At 33.0% G+C, this 20,208-nt stretch overlaps 1 pseudogene; it reads left to right on the top strand.

Annotated features, from left to right (window-relative positions):
- Window positions 1-439: 439 nt before the first annotated feature.
- Window positions 440-18,813, top strand: LOC127800269 (oligopeptide transporter 4-like; annotated as a pseudogene).
- The last annotated feature ends 1,395 nt before the right edge of the window (window positions 18,814-20,208 follow it).

Raw genomic sequence — 20,208 nt, 5'->3', positions numbered from 1 at the left:
AATTAGGGCTTGAGGCTGATACAAATTTGGGCTAAGGCTGAAATTTAAAATTATATCTGGATTGAAGCTTAAAATTATGCTATCCCAAACAAATGTCTGGGCTAATTAGTAATGATATATGATATATTTATATGGATATAGGGGCTCGGATTAGTACGGTTGAAACTCAGTCTAACTCTTTCACATATCTTCTTTTATAGAAATTTTAAAATTAAAAAATGTCCAAATTAAGGAATCAAAATTTAAGAGATGTGTTATTAATTTATTTTTTTATTTACATTTATTACCACCGATTTTTACCATATTTGGATCGTGACAAATTAAGGTTCCACACGAAGAAGTTTTACAGTTTACAATGGCAAATAAAAGATATTGACACCAAAACCAATTTAGCATTAATTTAGGACACGCGGCGGCTCCCGCTCCCGCCGTTATTTATGCACATTTCTCCCTTTCCAGAAACTCGATTCAAATTGTCTCCCTCTTTGCATGGCAACGGCGGCGGAAGACTTCTCTCCGATGGAGAACATCAAGCTCCCGGCGGCCGACGCTGTCGACGACGACGAAGAACTCTCTCCGATCGAGCAAGTCCTCCTGACGGTGCCCAACTCCGACGACCCGACCCTGCCCGTGTGGACCTTCCGGATGTGGGTCCTTGGCCTGCTATCCCCCTCCCTCCTCTCCTTCCTCAACCAGTTCTTCTCCTACCGCAAGGAGCCGCTAATCATTACCCAGATCTCCGTCCAGATCTCCATTCTACCCGTCGGCCGCTTAATGGCCGCCGTCCTTCCCGTCTCCAAGTTTCGGGTCCCCGAGTTCGGGTCGCGCGATTTCTCTCTCAACCCGGGCCCGTTCAACATGAAGGAGCACGTTCTGGTCTCCATTTTCGCCAACGCTGGAAGTGCGTTTGGAAACGGGTCGGCTTATGCGGTCGGGATCGTGAACATTATCAAGGCGTTTTACCACCGGAATATGTCGTTTTTGGCCGCTTGGCTTCTGATCATCACCACCCAGGTTCGTGTTTAGCTTCTTCCTGGGTTTAGGTTGGGGGGACTTTGTTTGGTTGGTAAGAAAATAGAAGGGCGGAGAGTTTCGTAAGTCGTAACTCTGGAAAATCTGTACTGATTTTATGTCATTGAGTTTTTCTTTCTGTCATTTCTCGTAGTTCATAACGATGATTTGCATTGGATGGTGATGTGGTGGCCCAGCACCCTTGTCCAGATCTCTTTGTTCCGGTAATGCGATGCGATGCGATCTCCAAACAAGGCCTAATTTTATTGTTTATATTATTATTATTATTGTTAATATTTTTTGGTATCAAAATGATACCAGAGAATATAAAACTGCACAGCCTCAATAGGCTAGTCACTGTAACTTGAAAACATTTTCCATTTCCAATTGGATACCCCAGGCCAGTCAGTCTGGGATTCAAAACATTGCTTGGCTGCTAGCCACTGCAACTTCAAAACAATGTTTACATAACAAACTAAGCCAAAATGACTAGAGAAATACATTGAATCTGGCAGCACACGGCATGAGAAGGAAGATGGAAGCATATGTCAAGGGCAAAGTTCTTTGTTATAGCAATGAGCTGCAGCTTCTTGTGGTACATCTTCCCCGGCTACTTAGGGTCCGTTTGGCTAAGCGGTTTGACCGCTATTAAGCTATTAGTATAGCTTTTCCGCTGTCAAGCTTCTTTTATTAAATGTTTGGCAAACTCAAATAGCTTAAATGCTCAACAGCTTAAACGCTCTTTGAATAGCGTTTTTAAAAGTTCCTCCCCCTCAGCTTTTGCAAATCGCTGTGGGAGAAAACGCTACGTTGACCATGAAAATTACCCATTTATCCTCAACCAAAACATCTATTTCCAACCAATATCCTTCATCTTCAACCTCTGCAACCAATTTCCCACTGCCACTGTCGCCCGTCGCCATCCGCCTCGCCATCGCCCCCACCGTCGCCTCCAGCTCCTCCGTCGCCGTCGCCGTCGCCAAGCTCGGCCGCCGCAAGCCGGCTTCTTCACCGCCATCGCAAGCCCAGTTCGGCCGCCTCAGTCCCGCTACCGTCATCGCCGCCTCTGCTTCCAGATCTGCCACCGCATGCTGTCCAACGCTGTCGCGTCTCTACCACCTACTTCTCACCTCCTCTCGCGGCCGTCTCCTGCGCCGTCGCCGTCCCCTCCTACGCCGTCGCCCATCTCCTTCTCTGTTGCCGACCTCCTTCTTCAGTTCTTCACTGTGTACATATATATATATATATATAACATGTAATACTATATATATATTATAGTTCGTATATAACATATATTATATATAGCAATAATTTTATACATAACATATAATATATATTAATTTTAATAAAATATATTTTTGAAGAATCTAATATAATATATATTTAGATTTTTATGAATTAAATCCAAATTTATACATAAAATTTAAAAATTATATATTTTTAATTATGTTTTATAATTTATTAACTGTAAGTATTTTAGCTATACATCAATTTAATTTTTTTAAAAAAATTATATTTTTTAAATTTTATCTACATTATTTAATATCATGTCTATTTTAGTCTTTTTGTCAAATTATAATAGCTTGTCAGCTTTTACAAACCAAACACATAATTTTACACTAATAGCTTAAAAGCATATTTATCCAAACACATTATTGGCTTAAACGCTACTTAATTTAAACGCTATTACACAACTTAAACACTACCCAGCTTTTCAGCTATCAAATAAACGCCTAGCCAAACTAAGCCTTATTCCAAACCCTGCAAAGCATCTCATGGGTCTGCTGGGCGTTCCCCCGCTCCGTCACCGCCCACCAGCTCGGCTCCGGCCTGCAGGGCCTCGGGATGGGGGCCTTTGCTCTTGACTGGTCAGTCGTCGCCTCCTTCTTGTTCAGCCCTCTGATAAGCCCTTTCTTTGCCATTGCCAATCAGCCAATGTCTTCATAGGCTATGCCTTGATCATGTATGTGGTCATTCCTCTATCCTACTGGGGCTTCTGTCTACAATGCCAAGAACTTTCCTATATTTTCCTCGGACTTGTTGACTGCACAAGGCCAGGAATATAACATTTCAGCAATTGTTAACAATAAGTTTGAGCCAGATTTGAAGCAGTACCAGAAGCAGGGGTAGATACACTTGAGCACCTTCTTTGCTCTCACCTATGGCTTTGGGTTCGCTACCATTGCTTCTACAGTTTCTCACGTGGCCTTGTTCCATGGCAGGTAAATAAAAGTGACTGACGACTTAAATACATTGTTGCGAGGCTCTTGCCTTTCACTTAGTTTCTTATTCTCTTCCTTGTTCTTATGAAGTTTGGTTCTAATGCTGCAGGGAGATTTACAGGCGTTACAAAGCTTCTACAAAGGGAAAGGAGGATGTTCACACAAAACTAATGAGGAAATCCAAGGACATACGTTCTTGGTGGTTTTACTTGCTTTTTGTAGCGACAATTGTTGTCTCTCTCGCACTCTGCATCTTCTTGAAAAAGGAGGTCCAGATGCCTTACTGGGCCCTTCTGCTTGTGTCTCTCATCGCTTTTGTTTTCACTCTCCCGATCAGCATCATCACCGCCACAACCAACCAAGTACATCCATAGACCTAATACTCGATCTACTTTCAACATTTTTACCTGCATTGATGTATGAAAGATGGCAAATCTTACATTGAACGCACAAAACTCGTATACTAACCCCAATCGGGGTTGGCTATATGAATTCTAGACCTTTATTGCTTCAGAGATATACACATATATAATTACGCGCCTATGTTGATATGTTCTTTTTGCAGACACCAGGTCTAAACATCATCACCGAGTACATAATGGGAATGATGTTGCCCGGAAAACCCATAGCCAATTCGTGCTTCAAAACATACGGCTACATGAGCATGACTCAGGCAATCTCCTTTCTCAGTGATTTCAAGCTAGGCCATTACATGAAGATCCCTCTAAGATCAATGTTCATAGTTTAGGCAATTCCTTCCCCATTTCTCCCTCAATTCATTCATTAACTTCTTCATTAAGAAAGTTCTCAGCCTTGTCTTTCAATATTCCCATCCAGTTTCTAGGAACAATTATTGCAGGTACAATCGATCTAACCATGGCATGGTGGCTTCTCCACTCAATCCCCAACATATGCAACCAGGGTCCCAAGTTTAACAGCCCCTGGACGTGCCCTGTAAAACAAGATATTCAGCCATAATAATTTTCTCCTTGAAGAATGACATAGAAAATTCGTTTTTATCCTCTTTTAGACAAAAAACGTTTTTACACCTTTACAAACAAATAGTTGTAAAAAATAACTACTTTATCACTTTACATCTCAACCTTTAACTTTTCAACTCTCCATTTTAATTAAAAATTAAGAAATTAAGAATAAAAATAAAGACAATATATTAACAAACTACCCTTAATACAAAATAAACAAAAGAGTTGAATTTCTATTTTATCCCACAGTAAACCCGAGAAACTCCACATAATTATAATAATAAATTTTTAACTATTAAAATATTATTATTATTTCTCAATATGAATTCTTATTTTTTAATAATTTAATTATTGGGTGGATTTTGAACCCATGGTGTGACCCCATCTCTTTTTTATTATTAAATATATGTATTGTTACATATAAATAAAATTAATTAAATAATAATCATTGAAAATTTTAAATATATATGTATTATTAAATAAATAACTGAAAATTTGTTATTCAATGATTCTTATATTATTTTTCAATTGTAATAATAAATACAAATCTTAATTATAATAATAAATTTTCAACTATTAAATTATTAGTATTTTCAAATAAATACTATTATTTTTAATAATAATTATTTTTTAAAAAATTTAATAACTAGTTGAGTCTCGAACCCACACTCGGTTCCCTCCCTTCATTTTTTTATTATTAAATATATATATGTAATAATATTACATATACAATAAATAAAATGGATTAAATAAAAATAATTGAAAAATATATGTATTATCAAATAATTAAAAAATTGTTATTCAATTATTATTAAAATAATTTTTTTGATCTTTTTTTTTTCTTGGCCATGGGATTTTTTCAAGTTATCCAATAGTCCAAAAAATAAATTATTATTTAAAAATTATACTTGAATTTTTGGGTAAATTTTATAATCATTATATCAATTTAATCCAATGTTATTAGTGGTTAGAACACTTAATCATGTATTGGTTGTGTTTTATTATCATTCTATTGTTGTTTATTGTGAATTATAAATTTAATTAAGCCAAAAAATGTAAAAATACATAATTTTTTATTGGATAACTTTGAAAAATCCCATGGACGAAAAAAAAAAAGATCAAAAATCCATTTTATTAAAAAATCAGGTTTTGTAGCTCCACAAAACCCAGGCCGGGCTTTGTGGCCCTACAAATTCTGATTTCTTTTATTAAAATGGTTCTTTTGATCTATTTTTTTTCTTTTCTTGGCTATGGGATTTTTTCAAGTTATGCAACAGTCCCAAAAATAAATTAATGTTTAAAAATTATACTTATATTTTTGAATAAATTTTATACTCATTACATCAATTTAATCTAATATTGTTAGTAGTTAGAACACTTAAACATGTATTGGTTGTGTATGTTTTATTATCATATCATTATTGTTTATTGTGAATTACAAATTCAATCAAGTCTAAAAATGTAAAAAGACAACATTTTTTATTGGGTAACTTTAAAAAATCCCATGGCCAAAAAAAAAAGAAAGATCAAAAAATCCATTTTTATTAAAAAATCAAGTTTTATAGCCCCACAAAGCCCGATTTCTTTTACTAAAATGCATTTTTTGATACTTTTTTTTTCTTTTCTTGGCCATGGGATTTTTCCAAGTTATCCAATTGTCTCAAAAATAAATTATTGTTTAAAATTTATACTTGTATTTTTGGGTAAATTTTATAATCATTACATCAATTTAATCCAATGTTGTTAGTAGTTAGAACACTTAATCATGTATTGGTTGTGTTTTATTATCATTCCATTGTTATTTCTTATGAATTATAAATTTAATCAAGTCAAAAAATGTAAAAATACATTATTCTTTGTTGGGTAACTTTGAAAAATTCCATGGCCCCCCAAAAAAAGGATAAAAAAATCCATTTTTATTAAAAAATCAAATTTCATAGCCCCACAAAACCTGGGCCCGATTTTGTGGCCCCACAAAGCCTGATTTTTTTATTAAAATGGTTATTTTTATCCTTTTTTTTTTCTTTTCTTGGCCATGGAATTTTTCCAGGTTATTCAATAGTCCCAAAAATAAATTATTGTTTGAAAATTATACTTTTATTTTTGGATAAATTTTATAATCATTACATCAATTTAATCCAATGTTGTTAGTAGTTACAACACTTAATCTTGTATTGGTTGTGTTTTATTATCATCCCATTGTTATTTCTTGTGAATTATAAATTTAATCAAGTCAAAAAATATAAAAATACCTTATTCTTTATTGGGTAACTTTGAAATATCTCATGGCCAAAAAAAAAAAAAAAATCAAAAAATTCATTTTTATTAAAAAATCAGGTTTCATGACCCCACAAAACCTGGGCCGGGCTTTGTGGCCCCACAAAACCCGATTTTTTTTATTGAAATAGTTATTTTTATCATTTTTTTTTCTTTCTTGGCCATGGGATTTTTCCAAGTTATTCAATAGCCCCAAAAATAAATTTTTGTTTAAAAATTATACTTTTATTTTTGGATAAATTTGATAATCATTACATCAATTTAATCCAATATTGTTAGTAGTTAGAACACTTAATCATGTATTGGTTGTGTTTTATTATCATTCCATTGTTATTTCTTGTGAATTATAAATTTAATTAAGTTAAAAAAGGTAAAAATATATTATTCTTTATTGGGTAACTTTGAAAAATCCCATGGCCCCCCCAAAAAAAAATCAAAAAATCCATTTTTATTAAAAAATCAGGTTTCTGGCCCAACAAAACCCAGGCCCACAAAACTCGGACCGGGTTTTGTGGCCCCACAAAGCCCGATTTTTTTATTAAAATGGTTATTTTTATCCTTTTTTATTTCTTTTCTTGGCCATGGGATTTTTTCAACTTATTCAATAGTCCCAAAAATAAATTATTGTTTAAAAATTATACTTTTATTTTTGGATAAATTTTATAATCATTATATCAATTTAATCCAATATTGTTAGTAGTTAGAACAGTTAATCATGTATTGGTTGTGTTTTATTATCATTCCATTGTTATTTCTTGTGAATTATAAATTTAATCAAGTCAAAAAAGGTAAAAATATATTATTCTTTATTGGGTAACTTTGACATATCCCATGGCAAAAAAAAAAAAAGAGATCAAAAAATCTATTTTTATTAAAAAATTAGGTTTCATGGCCTCACAAAACCTGGGCCCACAAAACCCGGGCCGGGTTTTGTGGCCCCATAAAGCCCGATTTTTTTTATTAAAATGGTTATTTTTATCTTTTTTTTTCTTTCTTGGCCATGAGATTTTTCCAAGTTATGCAATAGCCCCAAAAATAAATTTTTGTTTAAAAATTATACTTTTATTTTTGGATAAATTTGATAATCATTATATCAATTTAATCTAATGTTGTTTGTAGTTAGAACACTTAATCATGTATTGGTTGCGTTTTATTATCATTCCATTGTTATTTCTTATAAATTATAAATTTAATCAAGTCAAAAAATGTAAAAATACATTATTCTTTATTGGGCAACTTTAAAAAATCCCATGGCCCAAAAAAATAAAAAAAAGGATCAAAAAATCTATTTTTATTAAAAAATCAGGTTTCATGGCCCCACAAAACCCGGACCTGATTTTCTTTACTAAAATGGTTATTTTTATCATTTTTCTTTTCTTTTCTTGGCCATGGAATTTTTTCAAGTTATCCAATAGTACCAAAAATAAATTATTGTTTAAAAATTATACTTGTATTTTTGGGTAAATTTTATAATCATTATATCAATTTAATCCAATATTGTTAGTACTTAGAACACTTAATCATATATTGGTTGTGTTTTATTATCGTCCCATTGTTATTTATTGTGAATTATAAATTCAATTAAGCAAAAAAATATAAAAATACATCATTTTTTATTGGGTAACTTTGAAAAATTCCATGGCCCAAAAAAAAAAATTAAAAAAATTTATTTTTATTAAAAAATCAGGTTTTGTGGCCCCACAAAACCTGGGCCGAGTTTTGCTTCCCCACAAAGCTTGATTTTTTTTTTATTTAAATGGTTATTTTTATCTTTTTTTTTTCTTTTCTTGGCCATGAGATTTTTCCAAGTTATTCAATAATCCCAAAAATAAATTAGTGTTTAAAAATTATACTTTTATTTTTGGATAAATTTTATAATCATTACATCAATTTAATTCAATGTTGTTAGTAGTTAGAACACTTAATCATGTATTGGTTGTGTTTTATTATCATTCTATTGTTATTTCTTGTGAATTATAAATTTAATCAAGTCAAAAATATAAAAATACATTATTTTTTATTAGGTAACTTTGAAATATTCCATGTCAAAAAAAAAAAATCAAAAATCCATTTTTATTAAAAAATCAGGTTTCATGGCCCCACAAAGCCCGATTTTCTTTATTAAATTGGTTATTTTGATATTTTTTTTTCTTTTCTTGGCCATGGGATTTTTCCAAGTTATCCAATAATACCAAAAATAAATTATTGTTTAAAATTTATACTTGTATTTTTGGGTAAATTTTATAATCATTATATCAATTTAATCCAATATTGTTAGTAGTTAGAACACTTAATCATATATTGGTTGTGTTTTATTATCATCACATTGTTGTTTATTGTGAATTATAAATTCAATTAAGAAAAAAAATATAAAAATACGTCATTTTTTATTGGGTAACTTTGAAAAATCCCATGGCCCAAAAAAAAAAAAGGATAAAAAAATCTATTTTTATTAAAAAATCAGGTTTTGTGGCCCCACAAAGCTCGGGCCAGGTTATGCTTCCCCACAAAGCTTGATTTTTTTTATTAAAATAGTTATTTTTATCTTTTTTTTTTTCTTTTCTTGGCTATGAGATTTTTCCAAAGTTATTCAATAGTCCCAAAAATAAATTAGTGTTTAAAAATTATACTTTTATTTTTGGATAAATTTTATAATCATTACATCAATTTAATTCAGTATTGTTAGTAGTTAGAACACTTAATCATGTATTTGTTGTGTTTTATTATCATCCCATTATTATTTCTTGTGAATTATAAATTTAATCAAGTCAAAAAAGATAAAAATACATTATTTTTTATTGGGTAACTTTGAAATGTCCCATGGCCAAAAACAAAAAAAATGATCAAAAAATCCATTTTTATTAAAAAATCAGGTTTCATGGCCCCACAAAACCCGATTTTCTTTATTAAAATGGTTATTTTGATTTTTTTTTTCTTTTCTTGGCCATGAGATTTTTCCAAGTTATCCAATAGTACCAAAAATAAATTATTGTTTAAAAATTATACTTGTATTTTTGGATAAATTTTATAATCATTATATCAATTTAATCCAATATTGTTAGTAGTTAGAACACTTAATCATGTATTGGTTTTTTTTTATTATCATCTCATTGTTGTTTATTGTGAATTATAAATTTAATTAAGTAAAAAAATGTAAAAATACATTATTTTTTATTGGGTAACTTTGAAAAATCCCATGTCCCCCCCCCAAAAAAGGATCAAAAAATCTATTTTTATTAAAAAATCAGGTTTTGTGGCCCCACAAAGCCCGGTCCAGGTTTTGCTTCCCCATAAAGCCTGATTTTTTTTTATTAAAATGGTTATTTTTATCCTTTTTTTTTTTTTTTTTGGCCATGAGATTTTTCCAAGTTATGCAATAGTCCCAAAAATAAATTAGTGTTTAAAAATTATAATTTTATTTTTGGATAAATTTTATAATCATTACATCAATTTAATTCAATGTTGTTAGTAGTTAGAACACTTAATCATGTATTGGTTGTATTTTATTATCATTCTATTGTTATTTCTTGTGAATTATAAATTTAATCAAGTAAAAAAAAGTAAAAATACATTATTTTTTATTGGGTAACTTTGAATATCTCATGGCAAAAAAAAAGAAAAAAAACCAAAAATCCATTTTTATTAAAAAATCAAGTTTCATGGCCCCACAAAACCCGGGCCGGGTTTTGTGGCCCCACAAAGCCCGATTTTCTTTATTAAATTGGTTATTTTGATATTTTTTTTTCTTTTCTTGGCCATGGGATTTTTCCAAGTTATCCAATAATACCAAAAATAAATTATTGTTTAAAATTTATACTTGTATTTTTGGGTAAATTTTATAATCATTATATCAATTTAATCCAATATTGTTAGTAGTTAGAACACTTAATCATATATTGGTTGTGTTTTATTATCATCACATTGTTGTTTATTGTGAATTATAAATTCAATTAAGAAAAAAAATATAAAAATACGTCATTTTTTATTGGGTAACTTTGAAAAATCCCATGGCCCAAAAAAAAAAAAGGATAAAAAAATCTATTTTTATTAAAAAATCAGGTTTTGTGGCCCCACAAAGCTCGGGCCAGGTTATGCTTCCCCACAAAGCTTGATTTTTTTTATTAAAATAGTTATTTTTATCTTTTTTTTTTTCTTTTCTTGGCTATGAGATTTTTCCAAAGTTATTCAATAGTCCCAAAAATAAATTAGTGTTTAAAAATTATACTTTTATTTTTGGATAAATTTTATAATCATTACATCAATTTAATTCAGTATTGTTAGTAGTTAGAACACTTAATCATGTATTGGTTGTGTTTTATTATCATCCCATTATTATTTCTTGTGAATTATAAATTTAATCAAGTCAAAAAAGATAAAAATACATTATTTTTTATTGGGTAACTTTGAAATGTCCCATGGCCAAAAACAAAAAAAATGATCAAAAAATCCATTTTTATTAAAAAATCAGGTTTCATGGCCCCACAAAACCCGATTTTCTTTATTAAAATGGTTATTTTGATTTTTTTTTTCTTTTCTTGGCCATGAGATTTTTCCAAGTTATCCAATAGTACCAAAAATAAATTATTGTTTAAAAATTATACTTGTATTTTTGGATAAATTTTATAATCATTATATCAATTTAATCCAATATTGTTAGTAGTTAGAACACTTAATCATGTATTGGTTTTTTTTTATTATCATCTCATTGTTGTTTATTGTGAATTATAAATTTAATTAAGTAAAAAAATGTAAAAATACATTATTTTTTATTGGGTAACTTTGAAAAATCCCATGTCCCCCCCCCAAAAAAGGATCAAAAAATCTATTTTTATTAAAAAATCAGGTTTTGTGGCCCCACAAAGCCCGGTCCAGGTTTTGCTTCCCCATAAAGCCTGATTTTTTTTTATTAAAATGGTTATTTTTATCCTTTTTTTTTTTTTTTTTGGCCATGAGATTTTTCCAAGTTATGCAATAGTCCCAAAAATAAATTAGTGTTTAAAAATTATAATTTTATTTTTGGATAAATTTTATAATCATTACATCAATTTAATTCAATGTTGTTAGTAGTTAGAACACTTAATCATGTATTGGTTGTATTTTATTATCATTCTATTGTTATTTCTTGTGAATTATAAATTTAATCAAGTAAAAAAAAGTAAAAATACATTATTTTTTATTGGGTAACTTTGAATATCTCATGGCAAAAAAAAAGAAAAAAAACCAAAAATCCATTTTTATTAAAAAATCAAGTTTCATGGCCCCACAAAACCCGGGCCGGGTTTTGTGGCCCCACAAAGCCCGATTTTCTTTATTAAATTGGTTATTTTGATTTTTTTTTCTTTTCTTGGCCATGGGATTTTTCCAAGTTATCCAATAGTACCAAAAATAAATTATTGTTTAAAAATTATACTTGTATTTTTGGGTAAATTTTATAATCATTATATCAATTTAATCCAATATTGTTAGTAGTTAGAACACTTAATCATGTATTGGTTGTGTTTTATTATCATCCAATTGTTGTTTATTGTGAATTATAAATTCAATTAAGCAAAAAAATGTAAAAATACATCATTTTTTATTGGGTAACTTCGAAAAATCCGATGGCCCAAAAAAACAAAAAAAGATTAAAAAATCCATTTTTATTAAAAAATCAGGTTTTGTGGCCCCACAAAGCCTGATTTTTTTTTTATTAAAATGGTTATTTTTATCTTTTTTTTTTCTTTTCTTGGCCATGATATTTTTCCAAGTTATGCAATAGTCCCAAAAATAAATTAGTGTTTAAAAATTATACTTTTATTTTTAGATAAATTTTATAATCTTTACATCAATTTAATTCAATGTTGTTAGTAGTTAGAACACTTAATCATGTATTGGTTGTGTTTTATTATCATTCCATTGTTATTTCTTGTGAATTATAAATTTAATTAAGTCAAAAAATGTAAAAATACATTATTTTTTATTGGGTAACTTTGAAAAATCCCATGCCCCCCCCAAAAAAAGATCAAAAAATCCATTTTTATTAAAAAAATTAGGTTTCATGGCCCCACAAAACCCGGGCCCACAAAGCCCGATTTTTTTTATTAAAGTGGTTATTTTTATCCTTTTTTTTCTTTTCTTAGGCATGGTATTTTTCCAAGTTATTCAGTAGTCCCAAAAATAAATTATTGTTTAAGAATTATACTTTTATTTTTGGATAAATTTTGTAGTCGTTACATCAATTTAATCTAATGTTGTTAGTAGTTAGAACACTTAATTATGTATTGGTTGTGTTTTATTATCATTCAATTGTTATTTCTTGTGAATTATAATTTTAATCAAGTTAAAAAATGTAAAAATACATTATTTTTTATTGGGTAACTTTGAAAAATCTCATTGCCAAAAAAAAAAAATGAAAAAATCCATTTTTATTAAAAAATCAGGTTTCATGGCCTCATAAAACCCGGGTTGGGTTTTGTGGTCGCACAAAACCTGATGACGTTGTGCAGTTTTGAAAAATTAATTTTTCATAGAAATCAGTATAGATCTGGAATAATATCTATCAAAATATGTTTTATTTACATCCATAAACATACTACACAACCTTTATAAGCAATGTGATCACAAAACAAAACAAATAGAAATGAAATCAATCCTTAGAGATTCAGTAAGTGAAATTGTTTGTTAGAGATAAAGAATCTTGTTGAGTGAGATTTCAATGAGATCGCTATGATTGATGAAGATTGTTAAATGACCCAACAAGCAAAAAAATTGAATGTATAATGAATGACTGAGTTTGGATGGTTTGACAATGGAGAGAAAAAGAGTAACGTGAACGTTGGAAGATGAGAGAGAAGAGAAAGGTAATATGAAAGAGACAATGGTATTTTAGTAAATGAAAATAAGGACAATGTGAGCTTTCTAATTTAAAATCTCATTAAGGGTATTTTAGGCATCTCATATAAAAGTGGGTATAGAGTGCAATTAGTTTGTTTGATTTGTCAAAAACATTTTTTTACTAGAAAGTGGCTAAAAACAATTTTTTAAATTTCTTTTAGGTTATTTATGAATTTCTCTCTTTATATAGAGAGAGTGCTAGAATTAAGTTCCTAAAATTATGTAACTACTCCTTTAATTAAAGGAAATACGAAAGGAAAATATATACAGGAAATCAAATAACAATTATCATTATGCAATTGTGTAATACGGATCCAAAATTTGTGGGATATTATTGATTTCTCAACACTCCCCTTCAAGTTGGAAAGTGAATGTCCAGAACTCCGAACTTGACCAAGATTGCTGAAAACTTATCTTTTCCCAAAGGCTTAGTGAATATGTCTGTTAGTTGATTTGATGAAACAACATACTTTGTAATGATCGAGCCTTCTTATATCTTGTCTCTAATAAAGTGGCAATCCATCTCTATGTGCCGAGTTCTTTCATGAAAAACAGGATTTGCAGTTATGTGCAGAGCTGCTTGGTTATCACAATGAAGCAACACAGCATCAGTTTGAGTGACTTGCAAGTCGTGGAGTAGATTTTTTAACCAAGAGATCTCACAGCAAGTTCTTGCCATATATCGATATTCAGCTTTTGCTGAAGATAATGAAACTGTCTTCTGCCGCTTGGTTTTCCAGGAAATTAGTGCATTGCCCAAGAAAACACAATATCTAGTGGTTGATCTTCTAATGGTTGGGCATCCTCCCTAATCTGAGTCACAGTAGGCTTGCATTTTTAACTTATTCTTTGCAGGGAAAAACAACCCCTGTCCTAGACCACTTTTGAGATAACGCAACACCCTACGCGCAGCATCCATGTGAGGTTTGCGTGGTTCATGCATAAACCGGCTTAATACATGCACAACATAAGTGATGTCGGGTCTTGTAATAGTTAGATAAATTAAGCCACCCACCAACCTTCTATATTGAGATGGGTCCTTAAGGGGATCAGCGGAATTAGAGAGCTTTAGATTTTGTTCCATAGGGAAAGTGACAGGCTTTACTCCCAATACACCACCATCTCGAAGTATGTCTAAGTAATACTTCATTTGAGAGATATATAAACCTTTTTTTGATCGTGATACTTCAATTCCCAAAAAGTATTTGAGATTGCCAAGGTCTTTAATCTGAAACTTGGTATGTAAGAAGCGCTTGAGAGATTGAATGGCCTCATCATCATTACCGGTAATAAGAATATTGTCCACATAGATTAAAAGGGTTGTAAAGGACCTTTCTTTTTTATCGGTAAAAAGTGAGTAATCTGCTTTAGACTGAACAAAACCAGCAATTTGTATAATTTCAGTAAACTTTGCAAACCACTATCGCGAAGCTTGTTTGAGACCGTATAATGACTTGTTGAGGTGACATACTAAATTCTCCCCCTGTCGCGGAAAACTAGGAGGAAGAGACATGTAAATTTCTTCATTAAGATCCCCATGAAGAAATGCGTTATGCACATCTAGTTGATGAAGAGTCCAATTATTTGCAATGGCAATTGCAAAAAGACAACGAACTGTAAGCATTTTTGTCATAGGAGAGAGTATCATGATAGTCAAGACCTTCAATTTGAGTGTACCCTTTAGCCACCAAACGAGCTTTATAACGCTCTATGGTGCCGTCGGAACGACGCTTGAGTTTTTAAACCCACTTGCATCCAATGGGGTCCTTATCGGAAGGAAGAGAAGTAAGAGCCCAAGTGTTGTTGATTTTAAAACATCTAGTTCAGCTTTCATAGCTTGTTGCCAATTTGCATCACTAGTAGCAGCTGAAAAAGTAGAGGGTTCCACATCTCTACTACTATTATAAATAAAAGAAAAATGTGATAGTGAGCAATGTTTATAGGAAACAAAATTACAAAGGGGATATCGTGTACCTTTAGTGTGATCGGACAACGAAGATGATGTTCAATTGCTAGAGGGTAAGGTAATCTGAGAACAAACGAAGTCTTTGAGGAGAATCGATGGAGTCCTATGGCGTTGAGATACTTGAAGAGGTGGGGCATCAGGCTCAATGGGAGACACATGCTCAGAAGAAGAGTGTTCCAAAGTGAATGGAATAAGAACTGGTGAAGAGGTATCAATTGAGTCAGTATTGGCTTCGTCTGGTAGAGAAAGACCAATGTTCAAGTTTGAGGGAATGGGCAAGACGGGGCCAGAGGGAGTTGTGTTATTAGTTGGTATGGAGGAAGTATCGTGGAAGGGAAAAATGTCCTCACGAAAGGTAACATCTCTGGAAGTGAAAATTTTGTGGGTGTCAAGGTCATATAACCTATAAGCCTTTTGGCCATTTGGGTAGCCTAAAAAAATGCACTTACGAGCCCGGGGATCAAATTTGGTAGAAGGTTGGACAAAAGTAGTAAAAGCAAGACAACCAAATACTTGTATATGTGAGTAGGAAGGTAACTTGGAATAGAGTTTTTCAAATGGTGTTTTGTTGGAAAGGACTTTGGTGGGAAAACGATTAATCAAGTAGACAGTTGTGAGAACGCATTCTCCCCAGAATTGAAGTGGAAGATGAGCTTGAATTCTCAAAGCTCGGGCAATGTCAAGAATATGACAATGCTTACGTTCCACAACACCATTTTGTTGTGGTGTGTAAACGCATGAATGTTGATAAACTATTCCATTTTCTCGAAAAAAATTTTGCATGGATGTGAATTCTCCCCCACTGTTCACTTGTATTTGTTGTACTCTCCTATTGTACTGTGTTTGAATGTAAGCAAAAAAGGATTTAAGTTGACTTTGTGTTTCATGTTTGTGATGCACAAGAAAAACCCAAGTATATTGAGTAAAATCATCTACCAGAATCAGGAAATAACGTGCTCCAGTTAGAGATGTTGTTTTATATGGTCCCCAAATATCAATATGGAGAAGACAAAAAAGGCTTAGTAGTAGAAATGGAGCTTGTCCCAAAAGGTAAACGAGTCTGCTTGGCTAATGGACAAACATCACATGCATTACAAGGAGAGTTTAAGAAAGTTTTAGACAATACTTGTAATCTAGATGAAGACAAATGACCAAGATGTTGATGCCAAGTATCCGTGGAGACAACACAACAGGTTGGCTTGACATAGGAAGATGACTGCTCCAAAGCTACAGGGTAATAAAGGCCACTTTGTTGTTCACCCAAACCAATTGTCGTCTTCGTAGCCAGATCCTGCAAAACACACCAAGAAGGATAAAAAGTGACGAAACAATTCAAATCCCATGTAATTTTGCTTACAGATAGAAGATCAACTTTAAAGGTTGGCACACATAAAACATTTTTTAAATGTAGATTTGAACTTAATTGAAATTCTCCAACAGAAGTGATTGAAGCCCTGTCACCGCTAGGTAATAAAATTGGAGGCAACGATGTATTAGTGGCATTAGTAGTTATTGATTGTGAAGAGGAAGTAATGTGATCTGTCGCGCCGCTGTCAATAATCCATTGTCACTTGGATCCAAGAGATTTCAACAAACTTGTTGAAATAGCGGTTGTGTTGGCTTGTGGAGTCTCTGGCTCAACCGCTTTTTCATTCATAACAGAAAAAATTTGTTGATATTGATCTTGCGAAAGGCTGGGCATAGCTGTTTGCAGTTCTTGCATGGAGAGTCCAGTTTTCACATTGTTAACAGAGGAAGAGGTCTATTTTCTAGTGTTGTCACTCTTGGATCTATTGGATTTGTGAAGACGATGTCCCTCTGGATATCCGTGGATCTTATAACATGTCTCCTTAGTGTGATAATCTCGGCCACAGTGACTACAATGTAGTGGTTTGCGCCCCAGCTTTGTTGTATGCAGCTTTGTGCCCCGACTTTGGATAGCCATGGCTGCAACGTCCATGGTTCCTCGTGAAGTACTCAATTCACGTTGCTTCTCTTCTTGGGAGATCAGCGAGTAAGCTTTTCGAAGATTTGGCAAAGGTTGCATCAGTAGGATTTGTCCACGTATGGCACCATATGATTCGTGCAAACCCATGAGAAATTGCATCAATGCATTTCTCTCTTCACGCTCCAAATGCTTTTTCATAGCACCGCAACTACAGGGAGATAAATCATTATAAGAAGTTAACTCATCCCAGAGACCCTTCAGTCTTGTGTAATAGGCTAGAACAGACATTGTTTCTTGGCAAAAAGATGAGATGTCACGCTGTAGTTGAAAAATTCTTGGTGCATTGCTCTAGGCGAATCGCTCTTGAAGGTCTTGCCATATGTCTGATGCCGTGGTTAAATATATGACACTATCAGCGATCGTCGGCTCAAGGGAATTAAGAATCCATGATATGATCATGTCATTACATCGTTGCCACAGAGAATATTCATCTGGGTTTGTTTTTGCAAAAAGGACTTGACAGAACCATCAACAAAGCCTAGCTTGTTCGTCGCGCTGAGAGAGATTTGCATTGATCGAGACCACATTGCATAGTTGTCTCCATTGAAAGGCTTGGAAACAAGAACCATTCCTGGATGATCCGAATGATGTATAAAAAAAGGATTCAATGCGTCGCTGGAATTGAAGCTTGACCCACCAACATTTCTTGGTAAAGTTTCTGCAACGTTACTCATGGTGAAGAAAAATGGACTTAGAACTAAAACTTGCAAAAAGAAAGATTATCGGCTGAGACAAAAAGGCTGGGAATTCCCAATGCTTTGATACCATGTAAAACAAGATATTCAGCCATAATAATTTTCTCATTGAAGAATGACAGATTTATACAGAGAAAGTGTAGAATTAAGTTCCTAAAATTATGTAACTACTCCTATAATTAAAGGAAATACAAAAGGAAAACATATACATGAAATCAATTAACAATTATCATTCTGCAATTGTGTTATACGGATCCAAAATTTGTGGGATATTATTGATTTCTCAACATGCTAGGGTGATTGAGTCTCCTTCGATGCATCGATAATCTAGGGCCTCGTGAGCCCCAAGCGCATCTTTGGCCCCCTTGGCATCTACCAAGCGCTGAACTGGTTTTTCCTAAGGGGCCTACTAGGACCATTCGTAGTATGGCTCCTACATCTCGCATTCCCCAGGCAGTCCTGGATCCCTCTGGTCAACCTCATTGTCCTCCTCAGTGCCACTGCCCAAATGCCTCCAGCAACGGCCTTAAACTACAACTCCTAGATTCTAGTGGGGACCATCTTCAAGTACCACAAAGGCTGGTGGCAGAGGTACAATTACATCCTCTTAGTGGCTCTGGATGCAAAGGTGGCTTTCACAACTGTTCTGCTTTACTTCAAAGTAGGGATGGAGGGAAGAAGCGTGGCCTGGTAGGGCACAACCGATCCAGAGCACTACGATTTGGTGGCTTGCCCCACGACAAGGGGCATTGCTATGGATGGTTGCCCTACATTTTGACGAGTGATTGCCATGCAAATGCGGTTGTGTGGATAAATAATTCTCTAAGCTTGTAAACGTGAAATGTTTGACGCTCCTCTTTCTTTTCTTTTTTTTTTTTTGGGGGGGGGGGCGGTGGAGGCTAACATTTAGTACAGAAGTCACTCACAAGCGGCAAAAGTGCAGAGGCACATGAACATGGGCCGATGTAACTACACTTGCAAACTAAACCGAACAACATACAGGGGCCAACAAAAACATAAAAACAACAGTACAACACCATGGCCCAACTTACCCCAACAGAGATGCAACGTAAAACCCTAAAAGCATGCAACCCTCCAGAAAAAAGAAAAACTGTTGTCACGACAATCCTCCTCCACGCCATCGCTGACCAGAACACCAACAAAAAGCGCCGATCACCTTCGTCATAAGCCCCCGTGACATAAGGAAAAACCTACCCCCAACTAGTTAAATTACCATTAAACATAGTAAGCCCACCCAACTTTCTGTCAAGCTCTTTCACAACATCCAGTAAAAGCCAAAACATTTAATATTATTGCCGGACAACCACCATTTCTTGCAACAAACATCCTGCCTTGATGAGGAGGAGTGCAAAAAGACCATGAGGAATAGGGATAAGATCGATAGCGAGCAATGGTGTAAGGTTGTTTGCACTGCTACTAATTTCACCTTGTCAAGCCAACAACTAAAAATCCTGTGTGTGACTCTTAGATTGTAGATACAAACGGCATCCATTGTGATTTTGTTTACACTAGTAGCTCAACTATTTGATCCTATCTCCATTGCGAAACTAGGTAAGTTTAGTTTGATTTAATGTCTCATTTGGTTTAGTTTTTTAATATTGGTATCAGAGCATATTTAGTTGTTTTCTGATTGAAATATGTGTATATGTGTTTGTGTTGAATGATGTATATATGTAATACATACACACACATCGAACACTTGAGCATATACATTCAGTAGATGTATTTATATAATACAAAATATGTACTTTTGTACAAAAATGTTTGGTTGTATGTATACTTTCGAAATCAAAAATAAATACCGAAGACGAGGGAGTTGACGATGGCTATTTGCAAGGCTGACCGTCTTCTTCGTGAGTACCATCATCGTTGCGTCTGCTTATCTTCTTTATGTCCGGCCACATTTTCGATGCTCGCAACAGTCGCTAACTGATTGTTTTCTTCGTCTTCTCCACGTGGTTTTGTTGTAACACCTAGTGTTATTGGTGTTAGGAGAATGGAAAAGGAAGTGAGAAACTTTCAAAAATGCCCTTGAGAATGTGATGAATTTTTTAGAAGAATTGTGTCATATGAGAGGGGCATTTTGGTAATTTAGATAGTGAAGTCCAACAAAGGGTATTTTGATAAGTTAGAAAATAATTCCTATGTGGAA

Source organism: Diospyros lotus, chromosome 4 (assembly GCF_014633365.1).
Source record: "Diospyros lotus cultivar Yz01 chromosome 4, ASM1463336v1, whole genome shotgun sequence".
NCBI lineage: Eukaryota > Viridiplantae > Streptophyta > Magnoliopsida > Ericales > Ebenaceae > Diospyros > Diospyros lotus.
This window is presented reverse-complemented; position numbering and strand designations above follow the sequence as displayed.